At 39.7% G+C, this 18,184-nt stretch overlaps 1 protein-coding gene across 6 annotated transcripts in view; it reads left to right on the plus strand.

Annotated features, from left to right (window-relative positions):
• The window catches only part of LOC107966870 (uncharacterized), a 212,585-nt gene that overhangs the window by 101,400 nt on the left and 93,001 nt on the right, over window positions 1-18,184 (plus strand). The window contains exons 1-3 of one of the 6 annotated variants that reach the window (XR_010153732.1): window positions 1,325-1,427; window positions 3,566-3,782; window positions 4,284-4,464. The exons of 3 other annotated variants lie outside the window; for them this stretch is intronic. The gene's annotated coding sequence lies outside the window, so the exon portion shown is untranslated. Of the gene's footprint in view, window positions 1-1,324; window positions 1,428-3,565; window positions 3,783-4,283; window positions 4,465-18,184 lie in introns of those variants that run through there. 2 more of the 6 variants (XR_008547701.2, XR_008547705.2) reach the window with 2 other exon arrangements.

Here is an 18,184-nt window from a genome sequence, read left to right on the forward strand (position 1 = left end):
TGACCAACAACCTTTCTGGCTATTGATCCTGGAAAGCAAATCATGACCTTCACATCAATTGACCCCAAACAGTCAGAACTTCGTCAATGACTGCCAGCTTTCCTATTTGTGGCTTTCACTTCTAATTCCGGACCAACCAGAGAAAACCAAATATGCTCCCTGTATTAGTCTGTTTTCATGCTGCTAATAAAGACATACCTAAGACTGGGTAATTTATATTAAAAAAAAGAGGTTTAATAGACTCACAGTTCCATGTGGCTGGGGAGGCCTCACAGTTCCAATCATGGTGGAAGGAGAAAGGTGAAAGGCACATCTTACATGGCAGCAGGCAAGAAAGAACTTCTGTAGGGGAGCTCCTCTTTATAAAGCCATCAGATCTCGTGAGACTTATTCACTATCATGAGAACAGCACAGAAAAGACCTGCCCCCATGATTCAGTTACCTCCCACTGGGTCCCTCCCACAACACATGAGAATTATGAGAGCTACAATTCAAGATGAGATTTGGGTGCGGACACAGCCAAACCATATCACTCCCCCCCAAAAAAAAATCATATAATATATCCCATTTTTATAGCCTGTCTCCAGCTTCCCCATGCCAACAACTTCTAATTAGAGCATACCTGAACACTCCCCCTTTTCTCTCTCTCTCTCTCTCTCTCTTTTTTTTTAACTATAAAGCTTTCCTTGCTTCTTCTGCCTGACTTTGAGTCTCTGCCAAATGGAAGTGACGATGGCTGATTCCTTTGCTATAGTAAGCCTTGAATAAATAGCCTCTATTTTTCTCATTTTTGTGGTCTTTTTTCTACAAGAAAAAAGTAAAATCCTCTTGAAATTGTATACAATGATTAAAAAGGCTTAAAACTCAGAAAGCCTCTACAACTATTCCACAGAAAAACTGAGTTATTATTAATATTCAATGAATGATTTTGCTTCATGGTGATATGTTAACACTAAGTTCAGATTATTTCTTTTTAGCAGGGCTTTGTGAAAGAAGGGCCCTGGGGATCTGAAGGCAGAGATGTTTCTCTCTGAAATGTATCAAAACTAATAAAAGAAAATCTGGAAAGAGAGGGGTATATATATGATATACACTGCTCTGAACCCCACAGCTCTAGCTACAGACTGAATAATTTCTTGACATTTGTACAAAAAGCAAGCTGTACTGAGCTCATCCACAGGTGGTGTGCAATTCAGATTTGTTTCATCTGGTAATCTCTGAGATAAACTGTTGTGTTGAGTAAATAAGGGTTATATCTTTGCCTGAGACACCAATGTCAAAATTTCACTTCTTATATCTTGTTTATTTATACGTTTTTAGGTAAAAAAAATTTATTATAGTGATAAAAAGAAGACATTGTACAATAAAGGATGTCATTTTTCAAGAGTCATTATGACAAATTATTAACACTACAGTCACAGTGTGAGGTAAGTTTGCAACTCCTCTAACGTTGCATAGCTAGTAAGTGGCAGAGCCTGGATTTGAACGATGTTTAGTCTGAGCTGTTAACCATGTCGCATAACATCGCCTCTACTGCCCAGTAGGGGGCATTCATTAGCTTGCCCTTCACTTGCCAAGTACCCTTGTGACCTTAGGCAAATTATTAAATTGTCTTAATTTTATGTTTTCAAAGCTGTAAATGTGTAGATTGGACTTGAGTAGCTTAGGTCAGGGGTCGGAAAACTTTTTCTATAAAAGACCTGGTAGTAAATATTTTAGGCTTTGCAGACTATGTGATCTCTGTAACAACTAAAGTGGTCATAGAAAATAGTAAACAAATGAGCACGTCTGTGTTCAATAAAACTTTGCTGACCAGGTGCAGTGGCTCATGCCTGTAATCCCAGCACTTTAGGAAGCTGAAGCGGGCGGATCACAGGGTCAGGAGTTTGAGACCAGCCTAGCCGATATGGTGAAACCCTGTCTCTATTAAAATACAAAAATTAACTGGGTATGGTAGTGGGCGCCTGTAGTCCCAGCTACTCGGGAGGCTGAGGTAGGAGAATCACTTGAACTCGGGAGGCGGAGGTTGCAGCAGTGAGCTGAGATTGTGCCACTGCACTCCAGCCTGGGTGACAGAGCAAGACTCCATCTCAAAAACAAAACAAAACAAAACAAAAAACAAAAAACAAAAAAACTTTGCTTATACAAACAGATGGTGGGCACATTTAGCTTGCTGGCTGTATTTGCCAACTCTTGGTTTACTTCTCTGTACGTAAGCCTCTCTCTTCTTTGATAAGCAGGGAACAATGGAAGGAAATTAACATTGACTGAGCATGCACTATGAACTAAGCATTGTACTCAAGACTTTTATAGTTATTGCATTTAATCCTCACAATTTAATCTCTATGCTATAGCAAAGAAAGTGGAGTTTCAGGAAGCTGAAATAGATTGTCCACAATCACACAGCTGGTGGGAAGCACAACCTTCTGACTCCAAGTCTCTTTCTTCTCATCATAGCAGCTTCTCTTCTTTGCCGTCCGTATATATGCCTTTCCCAGCATCTCTGGCCATCCTTGCTTCTGACTTTATATTAAGAATGTTGAGGCCGGGCGCGGTGGCTCACGCCTGTAATCCCAGCACTTTGGGAGCCCGAGGCGGGCGGATCACGAGGTCAGGAGATCGAGACCATCCTGGCTAACACGGTGAAACCCCGTCTCTACTAAAAATACAAAAAATTAGCCGGGCGTGGTAGCGAGCGCCTGTAGTCCCAGCTACTCGGGAGGCTGAGGCAGGAGAATGGCGTGAACCCGGGAGGCGGAGCTTGCAGTGAGCCGAGATCGCGCCACTGCACTCCAGCCTGGGCGACAGAGCGAGACTCCGTCTCAAAAAAAAAAAAAAAAAAAAAAAAAAGAATGTTGAGAAAGAAATAACGATAACAGCAGTGAAACTTTATGGGTGGATATTATTCAGTCCTCACGAGAATATATATATATGGTTATATCTCCACGAGAATCTCATAAAGCATATTTTCCCCATTTCATAGAGAGGGAACATCAAGGTCACAAAATGGAAACTGGCAACTCTAGGAAAAGAACTCCCGTTTCCTAACTCCTGATTCCCTAACTAGGTCTTTATTTCTAGTCAACATTGTTTAATTAACACAGGAGAATATTTTCCTTTCTCTGAACCTCTCTAAGTACAGCTGCCAAGTCAATTCCAACCAACAGAAGTAGCTGAGACTGGATTAATGATTTTGGGGGGAATATCAGCTTCAATGCAACAAAATTCTGTTAAAGCAATATGGATTGGTGTCCAGGAAATATCAGAAACTCTTGTGCTTTGTCAACAACTTGGCTATTAGGCTGACAGCCACCTGGATTTCTCTTTAAGGAGTTCCCCACATGAAAAATGGCTCCTCAGAACATCTGACTCTTAGATTGACCAAAGTTCTGGTCAGGAAGAAACCTCTGTCTTTGCTGACAGTTTCCAAAATATAAATACAGAGGCTTGAGTCTAGGAAATCTTTTCATTTTTTAAAGCTGTGTATTGAAAGAGAAAACCTGGGACTCTTCCCTGGTGACGCTACTGGAAACTTTTCAGTGCTTTTTTTTTTTTTTTTTTGCAGCCCCGTTGGAGCCAGTTTTCAGCTTGGATTTCAGGAGAGCTTCTAAGGAAGAATAAGCATGCCTATCTCCCAGTCTTCCCATTTGTGTCCTGGGCCTCTTATGGCTTTGGTCTGTAAGCAGCAGAGACTGGCTCAGGCTGATAAAGGAGAGAACAAATTTATTAGATGGTATCGGGCAGCTCACAGAATGGTTGGAAAGCTGCAGAGCAGGTGTGAGGTGAGGGCTGGAGAGGAATGATCTGATGAGCAAAGTGCTCCCTGATCCCCCAGCATTGCTTGATTGTGTCAGGGTCTGACATTGCAACCTCAGACATTGAGGTGGGGAGAAAGGGAGGATAGGAGAGGAGAGGGGAGGAGACGGAAGGGGAGGGTAAGAGAGGGGAAGGGAGAAGAGAGTAGAGAGGCAACGCAAGGAGAGACACGTTTCCTTGTGTCCCTAAGATCTTGATTCAGTCCTGTGCCTTAGATGCAAATGAAACCAGGAAAGCAAGTATCTAGCATTGCTGCCTCTTTAAGGAGAAGCAATTTTATCCTACAACAAGACTCATACTGGGCAGCAACAAAAATGACTAATGTCCATGACAGTTTTCTGCCTCAAAGCCTCAGCCTTCACCAACCCTTGGTCTCCAAGGAACCCTCTAGCAACATCCTCTCTAGATACTGAGTGCTGAACCCTTCCTTCTTGTCTTCTAAACCTCAGAAACTTCTCTCTTACAAGGGCTTAATGCATCATCCACAGAATCCTGGCATCTCTGTTGCAGAAGCACCTGAATGTTCATCTAGGGCAATGTTTTGAGTAATGCTCCGGGGAACCACAGGGCTTCCTCAGACACCCCACCAGAGTGAAGGCCCTTTCCTGCCTCTTCCCACCACACACAGCCTGCTGTGATTTGGAGCAGGTAAGTTTTGAACTGTTTTGCATATTGGGCTTTCGTTTTTTTGAAGACAGATTCAAAGCCTAAAAAAGTCTTATAGGTGTAGCCCAAGCCCCTCTGTCATGTCTTGATCATCTTTGTAACCCCGCATCTACCACAGGACCTGATGCAACAGAGGTGCTTCATAAGTATTTATGAATGGAAACAAATAAATATTTTATTCGTTCATCCATTCATCTACTCACTAGAGAATCACTTGTTCAACTCCTATTAGGTCGCAAGGACCATTTACCCATCACTTTCACTGACTGCCAGTCTTGGGTTAGTCAGTGTATATGACTAGAAATGTCCCATTCCTCTCCCACTGCACTGTCTCTGTGCAACCCATGCTGAATCTCAGGCTGTGTCAGCCTGAGGGTTAAAAGTTAGGTCTTATTAATAGTAACAGGCATTATTATTATTCTTGGCTTTACTCCCAACCTGCTATTGCACAGTTTCTCTAGTTTGGTGACCTCATTTCTCTGTGAGACATGCTCTACTGTAAACTTTGTCTCTTACTAACACACAAGATAGAAGTGGTGGGAAGAGCCTTTTCCTGCAAAGATTATGGAGTTTTAATAGAATATATATCTGAAAGGGCTTTGAGCAAAGGAAACTGCTCTTCAAGGGTCAGAGGTTGTTATTAAGTAGGGCTGCCTGGCAGAGAGCTGGATACTTGTAAAAAATTTAGGATGCTAAGGAGAAGATACTCACCAGAATAATTTATGCTGTTAATAAAAAAGCACTTTGCATTCAGGTCTCAGTCAAGCCTTAGTCTTCCCCATGGGGAAACCATTAGCTTGTTGTTGGTAACTTTATTTGGTACTACTATCATTGTGCCAGCTATGGGAGCTAGACTATGGCCCTTTGCTTCATTCAGCTAACATTTAATGAGTACCTTTTAATGTTTCACTTGCCCATCCATCCATCCATCCATCCATCCATCCATTCACTAACTCATTCAACAAATACTTACTCATTCAACAAATACTTACTCATTCAACAAATACTTACTAAGTCCCCATATGTGCTAAGGATTAGAAATACATGAAAAGTCAAGAATCCTTGCTCTTTTGGAGTTTCCATTATAGTGGTGGCAACACACAAATGGGAAGAGAGATACAGATATAGAAATATATGGAGTGTCAGACAGTGGTAAATGCAAAGAAGAAAAGTAAAAGTAAGGATGAGAGATAGGGAGTGTTTGAAGGTGGGACTATAATTTTAGTTAATATGGCCTATTAGCTAAAAGGTCATGTTAAAAAAAAAAAAACTCCACAAAGATGGTAGCAACTCTGTGAGCTAAGTGTTAGTTCTATTTGATAGATGAAGTACTTTGACTCAGAGAGGCCAAGGAACTTGGTCGAGGTCACACAGAGAGTTTGTGGCTGAGTAGGTATTTGGACCCAGATATGTGTGATCTTGAAACCAGGCTCTTTCTACAGTGCTACCCTGGTCACATTTTTTTTTAAATCTGCATAACTTTAGGTGGGGCAAAGTCAAGACACACAGAGTTTTTCCTTTCTGGCTTTAACATGCCTTGAACCAGTGGTCTTTTCTGAGGGCTACAGAACATTCTTAGCTACTTTCAGCAATATCAGAGATGGCTGACATATTACCCTGTCTCCTGCTCACTTTGGAGTGATTATTTCTGGCTAGAGATTTGGTCTGAAAGTTAAGCCCTTAACACGCATACATAATACTGAAAAGTGGAATGGAAGAAACTCCCTGATGCTGCAGGATGCTGTTCAAATTTTGCCAGTGAGGGAAGTGTCACTGTTATTTATGGTAAAAAAAATTATCTAGAATTTAAAAATCTTCATAAGGATTCTAGAAAAACAAAATTGAAGAAATCTGAATACATGAGATGCTAAGGAATTCCAGGAGGGGGGCCCATACAATCAGGCTATAGGTGGGGAGTGAGAATGCAGGGGGCCAGGGGATCCCGTGAGGTCTGATGGAGGAGACATGCTGCTGGCTTGAAGTGCCTTGAAGGTAGAGCCTCCAGAAGCAAAAGCTGGATCTTGTAGCTAAATTTTAACCATGAGGGCAGGGATTGCCTTTCCATTCCCCTGCATCTGTAAGACCAGGTGCTATGCCTGGCACTTAGCATTCTGATAAATGTTAGATGAATGAATGAATGCATGATGACTGGGAGACCTGAAACCACATAATACAAGAGATGGAAGATAGAACTGGGAATATACATTCCTTTTTCCACATTCCTCCATCTACTCCCAAACCTCACTCTTGCTCCCTGTATTACCTCCTAAACAAATTATTACAAGTCCTTTTCTCAGTTCTGCTTTTCAAGGGAATGCAGCTAAGCTAAGCCACGATCTCTCTCCTAGCTACTTATCTATTTATCTACGTATCTATCTATCATCTATGTATCTATCTATCATCTGTATATGTATCTATGTATCTATCATCTATGTATTTATCTATGCATCTATCTATCATCTATGTATCTATCTAGTTTGTGTGCGTGTGACATAGAAATTGCATTCAAATAGTAGATCTGGTCATCTTCTCAAGACATTCCGTTAGTAAAATTATAATAGTGTCTGAGAAGGAGTAGACATTTTTTTCACGCATGATATTTAAGCAGCTTTAATTGTCTAGTAGCTTTTACAATGCTCTGCTCATTCCTGAGTTGTCATATGCTGTGTAAGCCTCATTAAAGGCTATATAAACCCCTTTTGAGCTTTCTCACAGCTAAGTAATTATGCCTTGATTGATGGAAAAGTAAGCACACCTTGATTACTTATGTAATTTTGAATTAATTACATTACTTCCAGATTTGTGTGTTATTGAGAAAGATGCTCATAGACTGATTCTAATTAATGTATAACTTTATGATATTCATAGAAGCTTTAAATACTTAAGATATTACAGCTCCCCAGGTTCAATTCATTCATTCATTCATTCAACAAATATTCATGGATGTTTTAATATGTAGAAGGTGCTTTGGGAGTTGGTGTGGTAATGTAGTAAATGCATAACACTTGGTGCCTCCTTCCTAAGGTGGCAATGAAAGGCGTACAAATAACCACAAGGTGAAATGGTGATAAATCTGCTCTGGCTTTCTATTGTCATCTTCACATGTATCAGTCCATGTGATTTTTTTTTTAAGAAAACAAAAAACCACTTTGAGGAAGTTTCATGTAGGGAATTGGTTACATGGATGATGGAAAAGAGGAGAAGTCAGTGACAGCTGGTAAGGCCACAGCAGGAAGTCCCTGCTTCCTGTAGTCCAGACTAAAAGGAGAGAGTGTTTCTGAAGCCCTGGGGCAGAGGTCACCAGAGAAGACTGGACCATGGCAGGCCTGGCAGATGGGAGCTGGAGCCATGGCAGTAATGCAGTGATGCAGCTCTTAAGCATAGAGACCAGATGAGGGATGCTTTGGCCTCCCCCTTCCTTTTGCCGTCTAGTCTCCTCTAGCCACTGTGGTAGAGAGAGGAGAAAGGCAATGAATGGGTGTGAAGGCAAACTGGCCCGAGACTTGCAGATAACTCTAAGACTGATCATGGCCTCATACACATTACACTTGAATGTAGAGAAAGTATTTATATCATACAGAAGCCACACACAAAGCCTGCTGTTGCCTAATGGAACCCTCAGTCTGTGTGTACCTGTGTGTGTGTGTCTGGTGTGCACACTGGGGGCTGGGGTGGAAACAAGATGGGGTAGACCACACGATTGGAAGAAAAGGGAGATTCCTCCCAAGCAATGGATCAAATGGAGATGCTCAGTAGTAAGCTGTTGGACATCAAGGTAAGATATTTGGAGAGAGAGAAAAAGGATTAAATCTCACTTTGTGACTGAGCTGAGGTGAGGATCCAGTGATTTAGAGAGTGTAAAAATATATCCTTACTGGGAAGTATTTAGGAGCTGTTTAATTCATTAACCAATTAATTCAACAAACATCTATTAAAAACTATGAACTGCAGACTAGGTGCAGAATTAGGTGCTAGTGAAAACATGATGAGCAAAAACAGACTTGCATCTGGCCTTATACATTTTACAGCCTAGTGGGTGAAAAAAATATTTATTTGTAAATAATCACCAATGTGAATAAGTACTAACTGTGATAACTACAATAAAGAAAGAGTGCAGGGAGCTAAAATGGTATATTGTAGGGGATCCTGGTTTAGCCTGGGCTCAGGGAAGGCTTCCCAGAGGAAGAGGCAAATCGCCTGCAATTTTTAAATATCACAGGAGTAGGACTAAAAAATAGGAAGAAGGGAAGTGGGGAAGAGTGTTTCAGGCATAGAGAAGAGCCACGCAAAGGCCCTGGGGTGGGAGCGAACATTACAGTGCGACAGGCTGTGGTGGGAAGGAGAATCTTTCAGGGGAGTTTTTTCAACAGTTTAAGTAACTGTAGTTGAGGGGACTCACATATTACACTTTTCAGTAACCTTCCAACCCTAAAATTATATGATTTACAGCATTTAATTGCTTGCTGGTGCTGAGTTCAAGCCAATGAAAGATGCTTTGAGAGAGAAAAGGACAGCATGAGATAGGGTGCTTAGGTGAGTAGAACATAACATGCCAACAAGTCGAGTAACCACATATGACAGCATATGATTAAGTGCTACAATGATGGGCCCGTATGACTGGGAAGATTGGAGGTCAGGGAAGAAAGTGGAGTAGGATGGGACTTCCCATTGTCATGTCTCCTGACTAGACAATTGGAATTCTCCACTTTGTGGGAGGAGATCTGACCGAAGAGAATTCTCGGGCAGCCAGTGGCAATCTGTATATCAGCTGTCAGCTGCGCAACTATCAGGAAAGAGCAGTGACACTGGGGTACCATGGCTGCTTTGGGCTAGGTGCTTTATATGTATTGTCTCAGTTTTCGAACCAAGTGTATGAAATAGTAAGTAATATTCCCATTTTACAGACAAGGAAACCAAGATTTAGATGACATGTGATTTAGATGACATGCCCACAGTCATACAGTAAGATACTGGCTGACCTGGGGTCAGAACCCGGTTCTGTCTGGCTCTGGACTCCATGCTTCACCACAGCCCTAGGCCGTATTAAACTGTAGTTTGTGTGACTTTGTGTTTGTGTGCATTCTTGCTTTATTTCATTATCATTATCATTATTAAAAACATATGCATGTACTAGAGCATGTGTTCTTAAGGATGGAGGGAGAGTATAAATGAGACAGGAAAGTAAAGTTTTTAAAAAATCTGTTATACATCAAGCAATATGCCTGCCAATTACATAGACTATTTCACTTTATGTTCACCGCCAACTTCATGCTATATATTATTCTCTCCATTTTACAGATAAGGAAAATGAGTTAAGTATCAAGTGTGAGATCTTTCATCAATCAGGGGAACAGAGCTGAGGTTAGATTCTAGGTATAATTGAGTCCAAATTCCATGTTCTTTCCTAGTTCATCACATTAGTCTCTGGAACCCTTTAAGTCATTGTTTGTATCCTGCACAGTGTTGTGGGCCTTCCAGTGTCTAATAAATATTTATTCATTTATTACTTATTTAATAAATATTGTTTGTGCACTCATTTTATGCTGGACACTGTAGAAAGCACAGAGAATGGAAAGGAATTCTTTTAATTACTTTTTTAACTTATGAAAACAATGTGGCATTTAATTGTTCTCATACTGTCTTGGATTTTACTCAATGAATATTAGAACTTAAAGAGACCTTAAAGACCATGTAGTCAATGTTTCCACACTAAAAAAAAAGTTCTCGTAATCAAGATGTGAAATTTCCCAATAAAATACTACCTTACAGAATCTGGCAGCATATTAGAGAATACTGTACCATGAGGAAGATGAGTTATTTCAGGAATATAAGGATGAATCAATATAGGGGCATATATTAATAAAAATCTGCATATTAATAGACCTAATGACAAAATCTCTATAATCATTCTCCAGAGATAATGAAAGGTAACTAATGCAACATCACAAATGTCTCATGTACATACAAACTATATATATTACATGTACATATAGGTGCAATCATATACACATAGTCATGCACTGCATAACAGTGTTTTTGGTCAACGATGGACAGCATATATGACAGTCCACATATAAGATAGTGGTCACATAAGAATATAATATGATATTTTAGCTGTACCCTTTCTATGCTTAGATATGGGATTTTTAAAATTTTTAATTTTTTGATTTTTATTTTTGTAGAGATAGTGTCTTGCCATGTTGCCCATGCTGGTCTTGAACTCCTAGACTAAAGTAATCCACCTGCTTCAGCCTCCAAAAGTGCTGGGATTATAGCTGTGTGCCACCATGTCCAGCCTAGATATGTTTAGATATACAAATACTCACCATTGTGCCGCAATTGCCTATAGTATTTCACAAAGTAATATGCCACACCAGGATGTAGCTTATGAACAATAGCTATAGGTGTGTAGTAGGCTACACTAAGTTTGTGTAAGTACACTCTATGATGTTCTCACAATGATGAAATTGCCTAAGGATGCATCTCAGAACACATCTTTGTCATTGACACCTACATGAATGTATGTGTGCATATCTATACGTGTTTAACACATACACAGCATATTTGTGAAATTGCACAAAAGAAGAGCTGAACAAATAGAAAGCATATACAGAGTTGTTGGATAGGAAGACTCAACCAAATAAAGATATAATTTTCCCTTGCATTAATTTATAAATTGAATATAATTTTAATAAAAATACACAAAATCTTTATAAATTTTTTCTTATGGTAAAAGAAATAGATAAGAATAGCCAGAAAACACAAAAATGGAAGAGCAATAAGGTAGCACTTATTTTAGGGAATATTAAAACATATAATAAACCTTTACTAAAACGATGAGATATTGGCTGATAAGTAAAACTAGTGGAACAGAATAAAAAATCTAAATATATATGGAATTCAAATATATAGGGAAATGGGTATATAATAAAATTGGCAGCTCAAATCAGTGGTGTGTTGAAATTGGGGGGCAGACTAGTCTGTAATAGTAATAGATGGGTAACTATTTGGAAAAAAAATTGGATTCACAGTCACACTGTGCACCAAGATGAGTTCCAAATGAATCAACTATTTAAAAGTAAAAAATTAAATCATAAAGGTAGTAGAAGAAAATATGTGAGGATTATTTTATTGTCCAGGAATGAGAAACATCTTTTCGATATTATACAAAATGCAATAACTGGACAAGAAAAATCTGATAAATCCAACTTTATATATTTAAAGTATTTGCATGCAAAAGTACTATAAACAGAGTCAAAAGACAAATGATCCGAGGCAAAATACGTGCAACTTGTCACAGACAATATCTTTAATATATAAATAGCTTCTATAAGTCAATATGGAAAAGATAATCAACCCACTGGAAAAAATGGGCAAAGGATATGCATAGATAGGCCAGATAAAAGGAAAATTCAAAACTAGAGATTCTTATAAAAGTGAAAGCAAAAGATTCAAACATTTGATGCTTGATGTTGCCAAGACTGTGTGGTAACACTCATATGCTGCTGGTGGGAGGTAAATTAGTACAATTTAAACAGTATCAAACAAAATTACAAATGCATCTATTCTTTGATCCTACAATTCCAATTCTAGGAAATTACACTATCAGTACATTTTCCTGTGTGAAAAATGACACATGTAACATTATTCTTCACAGCAAAAGATTACCTAAATATTCATCAACAGAGGACTGGTTAAATGGAATTATGCAGCTGAAGTTTTTTAGGAACTGTTATGGGAAGATCTCCAAGTTGCATTTTTAAGTGAAAAATCAAGATGTAAAACAGTGTATATGGTATGGAAGGAAAATGGAAAAAAATACTTATATTTATCAAAAACATCTTTGAAAGGGCATCTGAAGAATTAATAAGAGCAGTGACTTTTTTTTTTTTTTTTTTTTTTTTGCTTTTTCCTTTCAGGAGAGCTATACTGGGTGGCTGGGGGACTTAAATGGGAGAAATATTTTTCATTTGATGCATTTTTTTCTACTTTTTGAATTTTGAACCAATATATAAATTATTTTCAAAAACCCTATATCTGAAGTATGTGAATGAGAAAACACCACAATTCCCATTTCTCTTTCTGAGTGAAGTTTGGGGTGTGGACCGAGAGGCTCATCCAGTTAACCCTTTCCACTTTGCAACAACCTCTATAGCAACACTGTGGAATCCTGTTACTACAATGACAGTTTGAAAACCAACTTTAAAAATTCAAAAGTTAGTACATAGAGAGCATCTATAAAAGGCCTAGCATGTTGTAATTATCTTGGCAAATGTTAGCTATTTTTTTTTAAAGTTGTTATACTTTGTAAGTGGGCAAATTGAGTCACATGGATAGAAACAGTGAAATTTTAAGATCCCCTTTTATAATCATCATATGGTGTGTATCGATGTCTTGACACATATCAGATACCCAACAAGCACATGGTGATTGATTACCTCATTCTATGGTATTGTCCGTGATTAGTAAAGGTAATATTGTTGGTGAAGACATACAGGCATGAAGGTAATGTCAAAATATGGTAGCTTGTCCTGTTGTGGGGCTGAGAGTCTTCATCTTCTGAGAGAATAGTGTTCAGCAGGCAGAATTTAATTTCAAATTACAACCTATGGAGGCACCATGGCATGATGAAAAGCACATGGAAGTCAAAGGACATAATTTAGATTCTTGATGCATTAACAGAGTAGCTTAGCAGACCCTGGGCAGGTCTTTTTACTTGTATCAATCCTCAATTACATCCTTTGCAATATGATTCTTTTCTCCTCACAAATGTATATAAAGCCCAAAAGACCTAACCGGATTTGAAAGCATTTTGAAATTTTCAAGTATTATGGACACGTGTAGAAGATACATGACAATTTCATAATAATGTCAGGCCTGTTCACACTCTGTACATCAGTGATGGAGGATTTGTTGCTGGTGAGGACAGTGTTAAATTTACAGAGCAACCCAAGGAGAGACTCGCTTGCCATAAGGGGAGACCCAGGACTGATGGTAGGCACTTAACAGCATGTTCCAATTACAGCATTTAAATCTAATTGCCTACTCTGTTAATCTCTGTCAGTGCGGCATCATTTAATATCATCACGGCAGCCTCTAATATCGTGAGCAACGTGAGCCGAGCTGAGACTATTGAAAAAGTTCAGTCCCAGGTCTTCATATCCCCTTTAATTCTCTCTGTCAATTATGCTGCAGCCAAGAGTTCAAATAAAGGTCTTGAGATCCGGGGTTGGAGCTACCTTTTTGAAGCGAAGCCTCCTATAAATATACAGATTATATCAGGAGCCTCCAATTCCTTGCTGTGGTTATTTTTGACGGGTTAGTTGCAGTGACTAGTCTCTGGGGATATAACTTACTAAAGGCTTATTTTAAACAAATATTGCAAATGCAATCTGTTCCATAGTTTATAGTTCTGGAAATAAAGTGATGTGATACTTGCACATGTATTTTTCTCCCTCTGCAATCCCCTTGGCTCAAATAAGGTTGGTGGGGAAAAAACCAGACACATACTTAGCCCAGTTCTTTGCAAAAAGTAAGCTTTTTGTTTTTGTTTACTCTTATTATAAATGACAGTTGATAAGCATGAAAGATACAGTCAAATACTTAGATTTTAAAATGTAATTATTAAATCATTAAAAACAAATTTAGGGACATCATCAACTCTATTTAAATCCTATATAGGATTCCATGAATTACTGGCTCCTTTGCTGTTCCTGGCAGCCCTATAGTTAGATACCATTATTACCCTGATTTTATAGTTGAGGAGATTGAAGCACACAAAAATCAAGTGTTTTGTTCATGGTCTTACAACTGATAAATACAGAGCAGAAATGTAAACCCAGGCGAAAGGAATCCAGAGGTGTGTTCTCTAAGACCAACTCCATGCCCTCAAGGACTTTTTCTCAAATCTTGCTGGGACCATGAGACTTACCAAATGGAGAAATTGGTTAGCCAGATCCAGCCATGTGTGATTAAATTCCCAAGAGATTGGTAACAATACACAGTGTTAGTTAGAGAAGCCCAGAAAAATCAAGGTTTACCAGGTGCTGGAATTGGAAAGATGAGATGGGATATAAACCAAGGATGGAGGGACAGGTAGAATTTAGATGAGTAAAACACACACAGAGAGAAGGGGCAAGTCATGGGGAGGGCATTTTATAAATAAATAGACTGGGCGTGCTTTCTTGGAAGGCTGTGAGACAAGGTATGTTAGAGAACAGGCTGAGCTGCTCTGATGAAGAGCCCTTAAATCCTATGATGTAAGTCAGATATAAATGTGTTTCTCAAGAAGTTGTTCAGCGATACCTGGTCCTAGGCTCCCTGGTTTCATCTGCCATCCTCAGATGATGGTTGGGTTCCAGGCTTAAGTTCTTCCCACCTGCATAACATAATGGGCCAATGTAGCAGTCAAGCCTCTGACACTTTCTGCCTATGGGACCTTGGGCATGATATCTACTCTCACTGCTAAAGTTTTCTCATCTGAAAAATAAGTATAATTAGGGGATCAGTGGTATAATTGAAAAATGTTGAGAATGGTGCTTGGCACAAAGTGATTGATATTATGTGTGTCATTATTATATGCATATAGGTGGCTCTCAGTTTTTGCCCATCAGTTGGCTCCTTGAGATGGGTGTTCCCCTTTTGGGAGATGTCTAAGGTGAAGTTACTTACCAGAAATAAATGAAGCTTGTAATTTCCTCTACCTGGAATTACTACAATGAATAGAGGTACCCAGATGAAGACTAGAGAAGATAGAGACAAGAGATTAGCCCACAATGTGAAGAGCTTAGGGCAGGCCTGAGTGTCTGCAGGGGGAGGGGATGGGAGGCAGTATGGAATACATGATGGGACACCCTGCAACCTTTGGTAAAGGTGAAGGCCTATTGCATTTTCCGCTTCCTTTCTTCGCTCCTGAAGAGGAGATAAACTCAAAATTTGTTCAAGGACACACCATGGTCCACGGAGCTAAGCAGAGACGCTTTAGCATCCTAGGCAGCCTTTGTTTTGGAGGATCTACCCAAGATCATTTCAAATGTATTAAAATGCAACCACATGTCCTATTTCATGAAATTATGAATAACCATATAAGTTGAGTTGTAGTCTAATAGCTGACAAAATGTTAAATTTGTGTAGATATTTAATTCAACATTCATTCATTTTGATCTGCAGTTTTTGTTTCTTATTTTGGAGCCTATAAATATATCTTTATGCATGCAAGTCTTAGGCCCTGAGCTCATAGTGCCAAATGCATTAAGTGGCCTTGGCAATGGTGGTTTGGAGCAGATGATTTGGTCAAAACAAAAAAAATTTGTTGAAATGATGATTTTACTTTTGACTGAATTTTTTTTTTTTTTTTTTGAGATTTTACCCAGAACCTTTGTGGTTGGAATGTCTTATGAATGGGAGGAGAAAAAGAGGTTATAAGCTTTTGCGTTTCTACTTATTTTGGGATTGTTCTTCACTCTTTGATGATGAGATAAGATAGTCTCAGGCTTTCTCTTACTGAAGAGGTGGAATCTGACCTTCAAAGTCATTGTAGAGTCTGGATAGGACTCAGTCAAATAAATCTGGAAATAGATGATTAGGTCTGGATTGAGTGAGGCAAGAAAGATTCTGGATATAACTCATGTGGCTTATTCTGGATAGTTGGAAGAGAGGGAGCTGCTCTAATAATGTGACCTTTAGTAGGGGTTAGTGAGGGTCATGGATGGGTGCAGTGTTGGAAGCTGTGAGACCAGGAATCCCAGCTGGAAGTGCAACAAACGCCAGTCCCTCTCAATGATATGACCAGTAGAAGGTTTTGCAAAGATATTTCTCTTTGTTCAGTGGGGGCCCAGAACCTTCTGGGAGGTCAGTGTGAGGCACTTAAATGTATTGTGGAAGCCAAGGCCTTTCTTGGGGTCAGGGTTGGCAGGATCTTCATGAGCTGGTCACTTTTCTTAACTAGACTGTGGCAAGCCCTGCAGGAGATTGGTGAATTACTTAATTTTAATTTTAATTTATTTATTTTTTTGAGATGGAGTCTTGCTCTATCACCAGGCTGGAGTGCAGTGGCGCAATCTCAGCTCACTGCAACCTCTGCCTCCCGGGTTCAAGTGATTATCCTGCCTCAGCCTCCCGAGTAGCTGGGACTACAGGCATGCACCACCATACCCAGCTAATTTTTTTTTTTTTGTATTTTTAGGGGAGGCAGGGTTTCACCATGTTGGCCCGGATGGTCTTGATCTCTTGGCCTCATGATCTGCCTGCCTTGGACTCCCAAAGTGCTGGGTTTACAGGTGTGGGCCACTGTGCCCAGCCAAATTACTTAAAATTTTAAGCTTTCTCCTGTTTGCTATTTTGATGACCCCCTTGTCTGGTTCTTGGTAGTGATGAGCAAGAAAACACCTTATAATGAAAAGAGCTAATGAGCTTGTCTTCCAGGCACCAACATATATTTAAAATGATACTTAACAATGTAAGCTAAGTGAGAGGTACTTTTGGAGAGGCAGAGGTGGTTCCACAAATCAGGACAGATTTGGGAGGGCAGATTTGAGATGGTGGAAGAGAGCAGTGGTAAAGAACCTAGGTTTTTTATTTAAACAAACTTGTGTTTGAATTTTACTTTGGAACTTATTATTGGTGTGATGCTGAGCAAATGATGTAACCTTTGTGAAATTCAATGTCCCTATCTGTAATAAAGAGTCTAATTACTTTGTTGTGACATAATTCCTATAAAATGCTTATCATAGTACTTGGTACACACAGAAATATAAGAAGTAAACTGGTGAAGAGATGGCTCACAGCTGGGAATAAAGATGCTATTGCTTCACCTTCTAAAGTCAAAGAAACAGCCTGGCCACACATAGGTTTTGCAGAGCATGACATGCTAAAAGAAACTATATGACAACCTCCCATCCCCATTCAACATGGGGGATGAAGCTAAACAAATGAAGCTGGGGGTGGCTGGGTGGGGAAGTTACTTTGGTGAAGAACTTCAATGGAAGATGTTAAAGTTAGCCTCCTTTCTCCTTGCTAATTAAATTGTTGGAGTTTCTGCAAGAAGGGGGGAAAAAAAAACTTGTGGCTCATTCTCCAGATGGATGTTTGCTAGGTTTCAGACATACCCCTAGGATCCTGGAGTTTGGAGACAGAAGAAGGGGCAAAGACCATCCCACTCAAGGAACAGTGGAAAATCCCATCTGCTTCCATCGGCCTTGTGTACAGGATGATGAAGGTGAGGAGATTGGAGGTCTACACGTTTGCTAGAGACTACTGCAGATATTGAAGATTATGGGCTGGAGTCAGACTGAAGATGTTTCACAGTGTCTTGGGCGTCACTGCATAAGGCCATGTCTATGCTGGCTAAAACAATTAGTGCCTACCTGTCACAGGTGAATATAGAGACCATGAGTAGATGAGCAGTGAGAAAAACATGATAAAGGTCACCAGAACTCATAAATATGCCCCGCACGTTCTCCTGGGAAACAGGCTGCCCCCTTACCACCTCGGCCCCCATGTTAGCACACAACACGGAGGAGAAAGAAAAAGCACAAGATGATGAAAATGAATGGTCTGGGGTGAACAAGTCACCCTTCTCTTCTGTCTCCATGGCCCTTGCAGCAGCTTAATGCAGGATGCAGGGAAGGAGGATGCTAATCTCTACATGGGATTGAATGCTTATCTGAAATGAATTTGAGGCTATAACTGGATCAGTCCACAG

This window comes from Pan troglodytes, chromosome 1 (assembly GCF_028858775.2).
Source record: "Pan troglodytes isolate AG18354 chromosome 1, NHGRI_mPanTro3-v2.0_pri, whole genome shotgun sequence".
Lineage (NCBI taxonomy): Eukaryota > Metazoa > Chordata > Mammalia > Primates > Hominidae > Pan > Pan troglodytes.